We start from the raw sequence: 16,483 nt of genomic DNA on the forward strand, positions 1-16,483 counted from the left end.
GCTCCAGTTTTTAGTCACACATTTTGGAGCATCCCCAAGAGTTCACTGAGCTCTCCTTCAGGTCTCTGTTTGCTCTCTGGGCTGACATTAATGATTAATGGCTGGGATCCAGCAGTGCTGGGGGTGCTGTGGCACTGCCTGAGCTCCTCCTGCAGCTCCTCTCGAGGCTCTCTGGCCCAGAGTCCCTCTGAACCAACAATTCTGCTGGGATGGGTACGTAGGAAAAGCTGTGGCTGCACTCATGCACCATCAGTGCATTTCATGGTGTGCAATACTGATTGGTCTCACAGCCAGTAAATAAAGCAAAATATGATGTGCTTTGTCAATTCTGACTATTTCCTCATGGTCTAAGGCAGTCATTTTCAAAACTTCACCTTAATTAACTCAGGAGTTAACACACAAATAAAAACCATACACATGCAAGTTTCTAGCATTTTTGTAAAGATGCTAGTTTTGAGAACTGCCTAGAACCAGAAGAACTTTGCAAAATGAGTGAGGGAGGAAAACTTTAAATATAAAGACATGGCAGCATTTTAATTTAATTAACCAGGGCATTTTCTTTGCATTGGTGTAGATAAAACTGAGGAGAGTTTTGCATGTGTGAGAACTGTAAATGAAGACATTTAGTGCTGAGGAAGCACGAGGGGAAAGGAGGGCTGGCCAGTGTTGTCCAGCATCTCCCATCATGATTGTAGTGTGGTGGCTGAATTTGGCTGAATATTCTTCTGAATAAATGCAGCAAGACCACCCTTACATCTTGTACAGGTTAAAACTGAGTTTATGAACTCCACAATCACTGGAATTCAGAATTTCTGAAAAATTGGACAGAATTTCAGAATGTCTGTAAAATATGTAATTTCTGTAAAAACATGGACAGGATGGTGCCAGCTGTGCTCTGATTTAGTAATCTGGTTGGATCTGGGAGTAATCCCAGAGTAAGGCTTTACTCAGAGCTCGTGTGGCAAGATTGGCCCATGCAGAAAACCCTCAGCAGAACAGGAATTGTGCTGCTTTTCCTTGGAGTCTCCAGGCTGAAGATCTGGGAAGACAAGCGCATCAGTCTGTAGCAAATATAATACAGTTTTGGTGATTAAAACTGACAAGTAATATTACATATTGAATGGAGACTGGTTTGTCATTACCACGAGGATTAGAAAGTGTAATCTTCATTAAAACATCAGTGGATTTACTGCTGTTTGCCTTGGAACAAGATATTTGCTCAGAATTTTCCAGTGAGTAAATTTAGTAAGTGCAGGGCGATTGAAGAGAGGGGAACTGAATCCTGCCATAGCTTATTCTGCAGGAAAGATGTGGGAATGATCCCTCATGTCTGACAGATGCACTGGATCCAATTCTCTGGGCTTGGATCACCTGCAGTCACATAAATGTATTAATCACTATCACTTAAACTGCCCTCCTTTGGCTCAGGTGTAAGAGGTGACCCAGGGCTTTTATGCTTTGCAAGGATCATATTTTCTGTCCCTAAACCCATTGTGTTTGCAAAATTCCATAGTACAGAATGCTGTCCTTTGAAATACACTTTGTGAAAGATTTTTATCTATTCCACAGAGGCTTTTAAACATTACCCTTTCCTAACAGGTTCTGTAGCTCTTAGCTCAGCAGGGCACTGCCATGCTTTGATAAAAATAATTCTTAAAGAATTGTGGTGTGTCATTCTTTTGACATAATGCTGATTAATGTCCCACTGATATTCACTGAGTGAACAATCCTGTTCTGTTGAGAGAATGACCAAAGGCCAAGGTACAGTAGGTTAAAAGAGTAATGGTTTCATTTAACCTTCTAGTAAAAGCTGCTACTTCTGTGAACATAATTTAAGCTGATTTTCAGGAGAAGTCAGTAGGAAAGGTTCCTCCTCACATACTTGCAGTGAAATCAAAGGATTCATTTTGCCCATGAATGTGCCCCAAAGTTAAACAGATACAAAATAAAGGAGTAATGGGTTTTCTCAACCGCTTGAGTCCTGTTCAGTCTTTACTTTTACTTTTTTGTTTAAACACTTTGCAGCAAGACCCTGAACTGTCAAAGCTAAGTGTGGAGAACCTGCCATATTTCTGTAAAGTTTTCTTTCTCCTTTTGAAAATCCAGTTTTCTCACAGAATTCAGTCTCCAGTTGTACATTTCTAACCTCCATGGACGCACAGGTTTAACTGGCACAGGAACAACTCCTTAGCTTTCATTCCCCCAGCCAAAATATAATTTAAATTTGGAAACTTGCTGCCATTTTTTTTTTGTTAGAAATATTACTGCCAGTCCATTACACTGAATCCAGGTTTTTATTACTTTTCTGTGAATAAATTACTGACATGCATTTTACTTTGTGATTATTAAAAAAAATCAGTGTGCTCCAGTTTTGTAATTAGAATCACAGAATCCTGAAGGTTGGAAAAAGATCTTTAAAATCATCAAGTCCAACCTTCCACCCAGCACCACCGTGGTGTTCACCACTAAACCACATCCTCAAGTGCCACATCCACATATTTTTGAGTACTTTGAGCACTTCCCTGGGCAGCCTGTTCCAATGCCTGAACACCTTTTCCCTGAAGAATTTTTTTCCTACTATCTAAACTTCCTTTGGCTCAACTTGAGACCGTTTCCTCTGGTTCTGACAGCAAATAGGTGTTGCTCAGAAAAATGTTGTGATCCAACACAGCCAGCCCAGTGGTGGCAGGAGAAATGGTTGGACACAATGACCTGGGAAGTGGAGGAATGAATTCAGTTCTTAATTCAGTTCTTCTCTGTGGCTGCACATTTGCATCTCAAACCTGGGACTTTTGACCAGCACAGCTTCCCAACTGCCCTGTCTGCAAAAGCTTGAGGAGCATCTCTGGCTTTATTAAGCATCACCTTGTTTCACTGCTGAGGGCAGGAGAGCTCCAGCATCAGGCTGGATATTTGGGTTTGTTTCTTGTCTTGTAGGATTTCTTTTCTCCTGTGGTTCCTAAGTTTCTCCTGATGGTATCTTCCTTCACCCCATCCCTACCTGACCCTGCTCTGGATCTCAACTGTTGTTTTACCTTGTTGATGTTTTGTCTATATTTGCTTTAACCAGATGCCCCTCTTTGCATGCAGCACTGGGACTCATCCCCTCTCTCCTATCAACAATAATTAGCCTTGTAAGACTAATGGAAGAAATCGTGTCTAATTACCCTGTTGAAGGCCCAATTATGTTATTAACATTTGTGGGCTATAAGCTAATGATGAGGAGAGCCTCTCATTTGCATAGCATTAAGTTAATTGAGCTGGAAGCTATGGGGTGGATAGCAGTGATGAGAGCAGGATTCTGTTACAGAATGGATAATGATGACCAGAGCAGGACGATTCACCTGACAGTTTTATTAATTAACAGCTATCTGATTACCTCAAAGAAATGGCAAGTGGCAGTGCTTCTGAAGGAAGCTGCAGTATTTTTTTTTATGAAATACTGTGGATGTTCTGGGGTGATTTATGGTAATGGCAGTGTAAGCTCTCTCCTGGAAGCCAACACAAAAACTTGTTCTGGTTTCCTCCCTGCCCTTAAAAAGCATTCTGCAAAGGGCTGATGTTTGTGAATATTCCTCGTTCTTACAAGGTGCACAGAGTCTGTGTGCTGCTGGGTTTGTGTGGTTGTCTGAACTGTGCATTTGGAAAATTCTTGATTGTTGGGTAACCTGGAAGCTTTGCCCTCGGAGGAACCAGAGGATTTGATTTTGTAAAAGGTGGTTTTCATTATGGTGTTAGGCAGGATTCTGTGTTATATTAGTGGGCAAATAATATAAACATTCAGCTTTTCACATTTTCTTGGTGTGTGCAAGCTGCAAGTGGAGGTGAGTGCCCTTTCCTTCAGTTTATTTCTGGGTACAAACAGTTATGCATAGTGGGTGGGCCTTTTAAGGAACAGGAGTCTTCATTTAAAACAGTTCTAAGAAGAAAAATCCATCTTTTTCTTTTTTGTTAAACGCCAGATTCTGTCTGATTAATTCCAAACACATTGTAATTCACAACAGGTACAGTCAGAGTCTTGTTTGAACTAGAGTACCTTTTGGGGGAGAAATCACTCTGTTTAAAAGTTGCCTGTGCAATCAATCCAAGAGTGAATAACTTCCTATGCAGTTACTCATTATTAGAATCCCACACCTCAGTCATGAATGTATCTGAATGTCAAATATAGTTTCCAGCCAGCAGATCTTTTATATTTTCTTCATCTGCTCTGAAGAGCCCATTATTAAATCCCATGAGCTCCAGACCTTACCTAGTGACTGAAATCCTCAGTTCATCCTCAAAATTCCTTTGACCAGACATGTCTCAGGAAAAAAAAAGAGAACACTACAGATTTTAACCTTTCAGATAATGACTTTTGATCCATTTAAGTGGCCTGATAATTAGTGTGTCAATAGTAATAGACTTGTGAAGAGCAGAGACTTACAGATAAATTGTATTCACTGTTATTTTCATAGAATCATAATATATCTTGAGCTGGAAGGGACCCACAAGGATCAGGGAGCCCAACTCCTGACCCTGCACAGACACCTCAACAATCCCACCATGTCCCTGTTGTCCAAATTCTCCTGGACCTCTGGGGTGCCATTCCCTGGGGAGCCTGCTCAGTGCCCCACCACCCTCTGGGGGCAGAACCTTTTCCTAATTCCCACCTAAACCTCCCCTGGCACAGCTCCAGCCATTCCCAAGAATTTATGTGCAAAAGGTTTCCCTGTGTTCTGCATGTGGCATTTGTTGGGCACCAAGGAGCTGAGAACATTGATGTGATGTTGGTAGAGAGGCCAGAACTTTAGTTTAATTGCTGCATAGAGACATTGACAAATCACCACAGGCACTGCTGGTCAACAGGAGAAGAGAAGAAAAATGGAAAATCAGAGATGAAGGAAGTAATCTGGGGGAACAGCTCCTGATCTGAGCTGTTCAGTGGTCCTGGCTCAGAGCAGATTCCAGGGGTTGAGGGTTGATTGTTCCATGTAGCTGAGCTGTTGTGCTCACCTGTGTGATGTGGAGCAAGTCAGAAGCATTTGTGTGACATTTCCCCCATCTCCTTCCAGGCTGTGATGGTTCAGAGCCTGTGGCTGTGTAGAAATCACTGGAAGAGGTTGTTCAGGACAACCAGCACAATGAATAAAAGCCTTTAGTGGAATTTAAACCCGCCATCCTCCTCGTCCTCATTAGCTTCCTGTAATCACCAGCCCACACAGTCAGTGTGGATAGAAATATCTTTACCATATAAATTAGATTTTCTGCAAGGTGTTCTGTGGTTCACCACAGTGCCTGGCTATGTGCAATAGACAAACACAGATCTGATAGAGCAGGAATTATGTATTTAATTCAGAGTTCTGTATAGAGTGCTCATAAAAGCTTGATCATGATAGAGGGGCCAATAAACATTTGGGAACATAAATATTTCTGTAGGAAATGGCTTTGTGAAGCATTTAGTTGTTGAGTAATAAGAACAACAGAGAAAATCAGAGTAACAGAAACCTCTAGGTACAGATCTGATGACTTATATATGTTGCAATGATAATCATGGTGAGGGAGAATTTTTATGGAACGAATACATCGAGTCCTGCCAATTTACTAATGAATCCATTTTTCTTGTGCTTGCCCCACTTGCTATCCCTGCTGTTCAAAATTCAGCTTTAAACTTGAAAAGCAGTGGATGGCACCTCGGGGTGCTGAGCTGCTCCTCTGAGTTTGTGTGAGTTGAGTGTTTTGAGTCTTGGGCCATTTCTGGAACATCCATTACTTGTGTATTTAGGCAGCAGTCCAGCCAGACAACACAGGGACATATATTTTAGGAAAGCACACATCAAAAAGTGTTTTAAATGGCCAAATTGTAGAACAAAACATTCTGGCAACACAGCTGGTGCTCTGTCAGTCTGTGGGCTAGAAAATAAGAAGAGAACCTGTAAGAAAAATAAAAGCAACCTAGGAATAGCTAATCAGGTTAGAAAGGAAGTTTTGGCTGCAAGGATTTTTAGGGCTATAGAGAAAAATTGAATAAGATTAAAAAATGTTTGTCCATCCTGTCTGACAGATGTGGGAGAAGATGGAATCATTTGTTACTTCTCTGTTTTTCCTCTGAAAACAGCAGCAGCGATGAGCTGGCTGGCACAGTGAAATGCAGTTAGCAAAAGTAATGGGAGTTGAAAGTTTGACCTTTTGTGATGGAAATTTGATATGAAAAAAGGGTCTTTTGATAATTTCTCTATCCAATCAGATATGGGAGATGTCTTGATCCTGTTTCCTTATTTGCATGCTGACTGATCTCATTTGAAAACCCAATCATTCAGAAGTATTGGGACGTCAACAGAAATGTTACAAACAAGAAGTTGTTTTATCTGAAAGGTCTGCAGGATGTCATCTCTTGTTTTTCACTCCAGTGGCCTGATCTCTTCTTCATGATTCCATGTTTTTATTGGCAGGATAAGTTGAACATATTGAAATGCAAATAGCCCTTTCCACATTGAACTGAAATACAGGAGTTTTTTTCTGTATGATTGATTGTATCCAGGGCACTTCAAAAGACACAAAGAAAATACTTTCTGCAGTGCCTCTGATTCCTTGACATTGCCAAGTTCTGACGTTTCCTGTTAGCAATCATTGGCACAGAGTGATTCCTGAGCCTGCTCTCACCTCTGCTTTTCTGCCATGTAATGCCCACAGTGCTGCTCACAGTTCCTGGGACAGAGTCTGAGCTCGGTTTGCACGAGCACTTTTGTTCAAACCAACGCTCTTTGTTGCTGTCCCAGGTGCTGAATGTCAGAAACGTAATTGAATGGGTTTTACCAAATTGCAGATGTATTTAATCCTGCAATGGGTACTTCAGAGCCCCCCACGATCACATGTAGTGTGTAGGACTGTCCCCATGATGATCTGGAAAGTCAGATTTCACAGCCGAGGCACTGCCCACTTAGGTGAGTTTAGGATTAACTTTATTTCTCAGACAATTTAATCTTTCTATTTTCTAGAGCAGGCAATCCAATTTCCATTTTACTCAGCCTCCCAGAGGGTTGATGACAAGTTTTCCTGCTGTGTGACTGGTGTCACTATCCCTTATTTCAGAGCCTACCTGTTAAACTAAGCCAAAGTTTTGCATCACTTAACCCAGAAACTGGGGACAAACTATCAATACATGGTAGTTCTGAAAAAAGGGAATTATTTAAAATATTTTTTTTTTTTATTTGCATGCTTTTTAACATCAGTGTCAAGCTATATGAGAAATCTTTTTTTCTTTAGCACCCCAATTTTTTTCCCACCCAGATTGCCCTGAGCCTGCTAATCTGAGTGTTGCCCTGGGAAATGGGATGTGCAGCTCCTTCTTTCTGGGGTCACTTAGGTTTGCTCTGCTTTTTAGAGAAAAGTAACCATTCACTGAATGTAGGTCTCTTGCTGAACACCTGCTGGCTTGCAAAGACATCTGGATTTCTGGTGGAGGGCTCTCCATAGGGATTGCTTTTGAAACCCAAATCCTGGAGGGAACAGGTGCAGGGAAAGGGATGAACCAGATTATAAACTTTACATAATAACTTATCTTGGAAGTTGCTGAGCTGGTTTTTGCACAACACTTTGGAATGGAAAGCTCCAAATTAGACAGGTCAGGATTTACCACAGAGTCCCTCAGGTGGGTGACAAAACACCTTGCCAGGGACACATGGAGGTCTGCAGTCTTCGTCACTGAGTTAAAGAAACCCAGTATTCACCCAGCTTGTTGTTTACTCAGTAGGTTCCAGGGTCTAACCACAAAATAGTGCCTGTGTGAGATGTTTATCTTATGGTACTTAAATTCTTCTGCAATACCTCTGGATAGGGGCTGGGGATTTCACTGCTGGAAGAACACGCCTGTTTTGACTGAGGAGTCAAAACTGATAGGCCCCTTCAAATCCAGAGAATCTGTTTCATCAAACCCTGTGGCCTGTCAGCTGTGGGGGAGTGCTTTGTGAAACAGCAGGAATGGCAAATTCCCCCATTCCTTGTGCAGCAAACTGGAGTTGTTGGGATGAGCAGCTCGCACGACTCAGCAGCTCCCTGAATTAGACACCGAGCGTTCTCCCGGATGGGAAATCAACCTCCTTCATCTCTCGTGTGTTTTAGAATATCAAACCACCTAAGTTTAAACACAATGTGTTATTCTTGATAACCACAGCAATCTAGCTCTTCCTTGCTGGATTTTTCTAATACACTTTCCCCTCCATCTTCCTCGTTCTCTCCTCAGTATTAGCAAAACAAAAAGCAGCTCAGCACACCAATATTTTCTCCACGGTGAAGTCAGCATAGAATATTAGTGTCCAAAAAGTTGTAAAACAAAAGACTATCATATGTTGCACCTTTTAATCATGTAATTGCTGAGTGACATTTAACTCTGAGGCTTTAAGTTACTCCTTTTCAGCCAGCCTTCTCCTCGTGCCCCTCTCGTCCCTCCCTCCTCCCAGAGCAACCTGCTTTTGCAGAGTAGTGCTTTAACTACACTGAAGTTTGGCTGGGCTTCTACATATTACAGCAGCAACACGAAAGCAAACAATTGAAGTATTTGAGAACAATGAAATATGTATGGCTATCTGTGACAGCCCTATAAAGCAGAGCAATTAGCCGCGTAATCCGAGAAAGCCAAAGCGCCCGGCAGCCCACGGTTCCCTATTAGTTAAATGCTTTTTGTACGTCCTCATCCCATCAAATCAACTAACACTTCCTTTAATTGGTTCATGAATTATACAGCTCGGCTGCATTATAATTTAATCACCAGTAAACATTCCTGGGGCCTGCTGTAAAGTGTATAGCGCTCATTAATTCCTTAATTTCAGCAGATGGAAGGGGAGATCGGATGAACGGTGGCAGTACAGAGCGCCTTGGGCAATGGAAGAAGGAAAAAAAGGTGGGGGGCCGTTTAGATTTTTTAAGGGCTGTCAGAAACTCAATCTGTGAGCTGTCAGCAGCCTGGACCCGCTCCCCCTCCCCGCCTCCCCCTGCCTTCACCCCACCTACCGCTGCAAGTGACTGACGGATTCATATGGAGCCTTGTCAAGCCGTCTTTAAACATCAAGCCAGCGGGTAAACCAAGCCCAATGTAAATTAATTCTTGTCTTACGGGCCCCCCTTTCTCTGTCCCCATGAATATTTCATGGCGGGCAGCATAAATATTAATTCTAATAGCTCTGCACAGTGGTTATTATTTCTGTTTTATGACAAATATTCATAAAATATTCAGGACCCTTTTTTAGAACATTTACACACTTGATTGTGAAATTTTCCAGCTTCCTGGGGACACAGTAAACATATTGGGGTTCTCTTGATGGACTTTTTTCTCTCTTAATTAATACTACGCCACATTAATATTTAATCAGATTTAGTTTTCCTTTCCCCACAAGTGAACCCTATTACATTTGAGGATTTATTTGACAGTATTTAAACAGGGAATTTTTATTCCCTATTATGAAATTGGTTTCCTTTGACACATATATAAAATGACACATTATAATCCATTCTTTTATTCCCTCCCCTTGCCCCCAAATCATACACTTTTTAGGTGTATGTCAGTTCTTTTATTTATTTTTACGTACCAAATATCTTACTAATGACAAAAGTTAGTGTTTAAATGTTGGGGGTGGGGGTTAAACATCATTTACTGTAAATTTGGTTCTGTTTATTTAATCAGGAAGAAGAGTATAGGTTTTACCCTTGTTAGGAGCAGGAGGTGCTGGTGCCAAGCTGCAGACAGGTAGCAAAGGCATCAGTCCTGAGATGAGTTTGCTGGTGCTTAACCCTGGAGTTGTTGCTCTGCTCCAGATTTGCTTTGCAGAATCTAATTATTGCAGGGTTGCAGGGATCTGAGGAAACACGCCTGTATTTTGGGGAGAGGGTTCAGGTTCCTGACCTGGGGCCTCTGGGGCTGCAGGGGCTGTGGATTATCTGAGAAGGGGTTTGATTAACCTTGTGCAGGGCAGAAATCGTCCAGCCACACTTCTCTAAAGCACTGCTGGCTGCCATCTTATTCTGTGATTCATAAAGCACCGCTGGAATGAACTCCAGGGGGAATGCAAAGATGCTGGAATAACAGCTGAGAGTAAGGAGGAGGCAAAGAATAGAAATGAGGAGAGAAATGTAAAGCAGTTTTGAATGCAGGTATTAATGCATCCAAGCCACTGATTACACACAGAAAGAGTTAATGTTGCCTCCTCAAAAGAAGCTTTAAAAATGCATTGAAGCCACTCCTATGAGCACATTTGCTCTCTCTGTGTGCCTCTCACTGTGCTCTGTAATGTTTGCACAGCCCCAAGTCCTGCAGACCATGGAAGGGCTCTGGCTGCCCAAAGGCCTGGGGTTCCTTGCTGCTGTGAATCCATGCACCAGTCCATTGCTGTGTCAGTGCCTGTTCCCTCTGTGGGAGCTGGTGTGGCACCTGCTGGGACACTGCTGAGCCACCAGGCTGCTGGGGTGGGACACAGGAGGGACCCTGTCACCTCAGCTGTCTGGGCTGGTGGAGCCCAGCTCATCCAGCTGGGGAGTGGAAAACATCTACCAGAGTCAAAACTCTGTACTGCTGCTGAGGGGATGAACATTTGCAACCACAAAGGGTGTTGTTCACTCACTCCCCTGGCCAGCAGCCATGTCCTGGGAATAGTGCCCCACTTAGCTGCCTTTTGTAGTTATTCGACAGAAATGCATCCATTTGAAAAGATCCAGGGTCTGGAAATAGCTTCTCATGCCATGAATCATTGTAAGAGCTCAATGAGCAAAACACTTGTGCTGATTAACCTGTTTTAGTGTTTATGCAGTGTATTTTCCCTTATGGTTGAAACCTAGAGGGTGAAATTACTTCCCAAAATAGAATCAAGCATCTTTCATCAGAAGATATCCCAGAGTTTGAAAGAAATCAGTGAATAAAACGTCCCAACAGCTCTTTCCATAAATAAGAGATAAAGATCATTTTATCCATTGCAGAGACATGCAGGAGGACTATTTAGGGTAGGGAATATTCTGTGATTCATGTCGAGTCAGGGGTGCAGCCTCAGCAGAGCCTTTGTAGTCTGCTTACCCATGGGCAAAACACCTGGTGAGAGCTGCACTGAACCCTGAGCAAGCCTTGGGAGAAGGTAGGTGGGATCTGTGTAAACAGTTTTCAATTTTAAGAGGAGGATTGGGGATGCAGAATGTGGTTGTGGAAATGTAACATGCTTGGCATCCTGTGTCTGGGCCATGGTGCTTGAGAAGAGGCTTAGCCAAGGTTTCAGGTTCAAGGTGTCTTTATGCCATAGGACAGGGGATGTTCTTTAGAGGAACTGATTGATCCAAGTCAGTATCCCTGTCTGGAAAGTCAACAAAGATAAAATAGTTAAGGTTTTATCTGGAATTAGGTACTTGGGTTCAAATCTGAACCTTCTCATACCTGTCAAGTTGGACCACTAACTTGATTTGTCATGTTGTGATCACTCAGTGGTGCTACCCAAGGAAAAGACCTTTTTGCAATGCTGATAATTTTTGTACCCCAACCAAAGCTGCCATCAAGCTCCTTTCTGCTTGTAAAATCCAGAAGTTTGTACAGTTTTGTGCACTTTTTGAAAGTTTTAAAAGCTAATAATACAGTCAGTTATAACAATGAGAGTTTTAGGACAGTTTTTAGAGATGGTTTTGTCCCTCTGCCACTTCAGTCCATGATTCCCCCAAGGCTTTTCCGTGCATTTGTGAGAACTCTGTGATTTCCTTCCCCACCTGCTTTGGCTGCTTTGTGAACCCAAGGGAGGAGCTTGTGTTTGTGCCAGGGATCACACAAGGACTGTACCTGTGGTGGCCTTTTAGGACCTTCTGCATCCTTACACTTCAACCTCAGCTCTTTCTCAGCTTTATGTTTCAATTACAGAACTTGTAGCTGTTGCATTGCCAGAACAGAGTCCTCCAGGAGAGTTGTTTTCCATGAAGAATTGTGCCATAGCATCAGGAGCACTGTTGATATCTCCATATGGAGTAAGATGTTCTGTGCCTCATGAAAGGCACAATTATTTGTAGCCTTGAATTTGACGTTTTCTATTTGTCTGCCTGGAAAAGGAGATAACTTTTTGTCTCTTCCTCTCTCTTTCTTTCACTCTCTCCTTCCTGTTCTTTTTGCTCTGATTTAGCTGAGGGTCTGTCAAAGTTCTGGCAGCAAAGTTTGCTGTAACTTGGACATCACACAGGCATCTGATCTTCACTTTTTTTTCTTTTCTTTTTTTCTTTTTTTCTTTTTTTTTTTTTTTTTTTAAGCAGACTGATGTGGTACGTTGTAAACTGCCAGGAGCACTTGCTAATTTAGTACTTAATGACAGTCACAGAGAGTGTTTTTCTTGCCCCTGGAGAGGTTTTAGACACAGCTGGGGTAGATTTGCCACTATCAATTATGCACAATTTTAAACAAGAATTGGCCAGCAGGGGCCTCTTTTTTTTTTGCAGAGTGCAGAGCATGAAGAATGGGAATATGGCAGCTGGTACCTGCCTGCGACAGAGAAGATATATAGGAGTCAAGAAAATAAGGGAAAGATTAATAACTTACTATTTTTAAAGTTGCAGCTTCAACTCAAAAGTTTAAAAGCTGCATTAAAAGTGGCCCAGTATTGGCTGGTGGTGTATTTTTGTTTTAATTCAAGCATCCAGACTTTGTTGCAAAGCTTGACCTGGCCCTGGTATAGCCACAAGCAAGTCAGAAGTCTCTGTTTTAAAAGCCAGGTAGGAATCAGGATCCTGGCTCAGATATCCTGTTGTGTTGTCCTTACATCCTTAAATGAAAACAAGGTATGGATTTGATTTCATGGTATGATCTGATTTCACTGACAACAGTTCTATAAAAAGGGCTTGGCTTTGGGCTCCACTCCCCCAGTGTCAATGCAGAGCAACTCCAAGCAATGGGAAATGCCAAGGATGAGAATCTGACCTAAGTAAATAGCTCAGGTCTAGAACAGCCAACATCTGGATCCATCTAGGTCAGCCTCATGAAGCAGATGTGCTTAAATGACAGGACCTGGCTCCCAGGCAGAGCTTCAGCTCTCTGGAGATGTGAAGGCAGCTGGCAGGGCAGTGGAGCCATCCTGGAAAGGGACTGTCCTTGGCAGGAGCATTCCTTATTCCCTAGCACAGCATTCCAGGATTCAGGCACACCTGCTTCTCTTACAGCAACACTCAAAATCTTTCCCTTAGAGGTGTTGGAAGTCAGTGTGGTTATATCCAGAAAAAGAAAACCACCACCACATAAATTCCTGTGAGGACAGCACTGAGCACTGCCAGTTGTTAATAACTTGGATTAAGTGGGTTGGTTGCCATCTGGAACAAATGCAGCTCAGGATTAGCTGAATGCTGTTGTGTAGGTCACAAATCCTTCACTTATGGCGTGGTTGGGACACATTTTTCCAAAAATCCTGCCTCACAATCCAGGATGAAATAACACCCCTGCCACCCCTCCTCTTCCCTCTCCTCCTCTATTTACCAGGGGAAGCACCAGGATGCCCTGGTGACCTCCAGGCTCTGAGATGACACTGTCTGAACAGTCAGCAGCCAGAAGTGGCTGGAATACTCTTCTGGAATGCCAGATGGCTGCTAGGAAAACAGAGTTACATTCCAGCTGCTAGGGCTGGAATACATTTCATCACCATCCAAAGGCAGCAAGTTCTCATTTGACTGGGTACACAGTGAAGGTGTCATCATCATTATTAATTTGTTGGAATTTAATCTCTCTAATGTATCTGGAAGCTGCACTAGATTAGATAAATGATGTCAAGTACAGTGAGGAAGAGGCAGGATTCTGACACACAGATTTTTTGTGCCTTTTAACATTTGTGTTCACAGTTTTATCATCTATAAAAGCTGACAGGACTGGACCTTTTCCCACATATGCCTCTCCTGGGAGATGGAACAAAGGAGAGAGGACGGAGCTGTGCTTAGGAATCTCTGGTTTCACTCAATGGGAGTCAGGGGGACGTTTGTCCTCAGAGACCTCAGAGGCTGCACCAAGTTTCCCCCACAGTCTCCAGCTGGATGCCAGCGATTTTTGGTTGCCCACAGGTGGATTCTGACCCTGTGGCACAGGAGTGAGGATTCCTGGTGCCCCTCTGGCCAGCCCTCCCCTCCCCTTGCTGCTGACTGACACCAGTCCCCTCCTGCAGCTGAGCTGGGAGCTGTGAGGAGCTGTGCTGGATGCTAATCCAGCAGGGTAATGTCGTGTACTTTGATATGAGGCTGTGTTTCCTCTCCTCCCTGTCTACCAGTTCTGATGACATCTGTTTCATATTTCCCCTTGATAGGAGTTGTGACATTACAACATACAAAGCCTGGCTGATTCCTAAAGTGAGCTTTACAGGGATGCATTTATGTGAGAAAACCACACCCGCTGTGTGGAAGGGGCCAAGCTCTGCTTGGAGAGGAATCCAGTACTTGCAGGGAGTTGTTCCAGTTGCTGCTGGATCAAGGTCATGGGTGCAGCCCTCTGTGTGACGAGGATTTCCAAGAGAAATCCATCAAATGTGTTACCTGGGCAGTTGGAGGGTCAGCTTTGTTATATGAGCAGAGTCACAGGAGCCTGGGCAAGGGACAGAGGGCAAATGTTGCTCACAAGTGCCTTGAGGAGCTGCAGGAGCTGTATCAGATAGCCAAAGCTAACACTTCCCAGCCTGCATCCACGTAAACAGGCTTTACTCCTCTGAGTAAACCTCCTGGGGCTGCCTAATAGACTGTGTGGGGTATGTATCCTTCCAAATGGTAATAAAGCTTTCTAATTGGAAGTATTTTAAGTCTAGACTGCAGTTCTGTCAGTGTTTTTCCCCTTCATCTTTTTTTTTTTTTCCCTGCTTCTGAACAATTTTAAACTGACAGCCCTGGGGGAGTGTTGTTCTCCCTTATCTGTGGGAGATGTGTGGAGTGGCAGGGTAAGGCATCCCACCTTCCACTGGAAGGACCCTTGGACTGGGAGTTTGTGCTGCTGTACAGTGAATTCTGTGTGTGCTGTTACACAATGCACGTGGGGGAAAAAAAAAAATCCATATTAGCAGGGATGTCTGCACCCTCCCACATCTTCCCCTCCACTCCTCTTTAATGGTGACACCAGACTGGATAATAAGCAGCATCTTGTTTGGAAAAGAAGGGAGTCTCAGACAAGGCTTTCAGAGTTCATTTTGTTGGCAGCTTTTTAAGTGGAGTTTTTTAGGCTCTTCTGTTTCAAATACCATAATACTTTTTGTGTTCCTAACTATGAATTACGACAAGCTTTCTTGATATGCCAGGTTATAATCCTTCAGTGGGTTTGTTTATCTCAGGATATAATAGGAAGCCGTATCAATTATCATGACTGTATAAATGTTGTTCCTCTCTACTAGAATATTCATCTTGAGACATATCATCAGATGTTACCTGCTCTGACAATCACGTTTTTGTGCCATTGTTGGGCAACAGAAACAAAGAAAAACAAAATGTTAAGAGTGTAAGGGATAAAAGAGTGTTGAAACTGTTGTTCTTTTCCTGTCTTTGGAATCTCCAAGATCTTGAATGTTTTATTCCCGGCTGTTATTTTGTTACCACAGTGTGAATAGAAGTCATTATCTGTAAACATTTGAAAAGAGAGATGATTTTCATAACTTTAAATCCTACAAAGGATTCTAGTAATCTGCTATGTGCATGCCAAGGTAAAGCTCAGCCTTTCATCTGGTCTGATCCCACCCAGTCAGTGTAAAATGTTCCTTTGGTGAATGTCTAAACCACGCAGTATCTCCTGTGAGAAGCAGACAAAAATGAAAACAGGAAGCCTGGCCTTGAAGGCAGCAGCAGGAGAAGGTGTGTTGTGAAGAAAGATGTATTTACAGCCTTCAGCTTCTGCTTCGCTGGGAAAAATTATATTCATAGGTTCAAAGGGAGCCTTATTTTTTATTTTGTTCTGAGCTAATTGTTAAATGTGATCTTTGTGCAGATCTGCTCCAGTCTCCAATAGCTGGGGGACGGGGGATTCATGTCTGCTCTCGCTCAGCAGTTTGTCAAGAATTTTCTGCTGAGGAGCTTTGGAACACAAATCTAAAATTAACAGGAGCACTATAATGAACCAAAAAGACTTGGAATCAATGTGGGATGGGCACAGCAGTTTATATGCAACAGTGGGATGTGTCTGGGTGCATGTGGGGCGTGTTGTTTTCTGGTTCTGCATCCTTCATCCACGTAAGGGGGTTTGTGTCATCTCTGTGGAATGGGTTGGCAAGCCCTGCTCCAGCCCCCAGTGAAAAGCTGTTCCTGGTGTGGGGCCCACCCCAGTGACACCGTGGGGCTGCCCCTCTGAGATGCTGTGCAGCTCTCACTCGCTCAGGCTCCATGGGAATTGCACATTCTGATCTTCAAATGAAGCATTCAGCATTAATATTTCCTTTTAGCAGTGTCACCAGCAAGGCCCAGCCGTGCTGAGCTGCTCCCCGTGCCCTGGCAGTGCTGATGGGGGGCACAGGGAATTGTCAGCAGCATCATGAGGCCTGTGTTCTGTCCTGCC

General features: G+C 43.1%; 1 protein-coding gene across 1 annotated transcript in view; it reads left to right on the plus strand.

Moving 5' to 3' along the window:
* The window catches only part of AK8 (adenylate kinase 8), a 66,403-nt gene that overhangs the window by 46,930 nt on the left and 2,990 nt on the right, over window positions 1–16,483 (plus strand). The window lies entirely within an intron of this gene.

The sequence above is a fragment of the Vidua macroura genome, chromosome 21 (assembly GCF_024509145.1).
Source record: "Vidua macroura isolate BioBank_ID:100142 chromosome 21, ASM2450914v1, whole genome shotgun sequence".
NCBI classification, from domain to species: domain Eukaryota; kingdom Metazoa; phylum Chordata; class Aves; order Passeriformes; family Viduidae; genus Vidua; species Vidua macroura.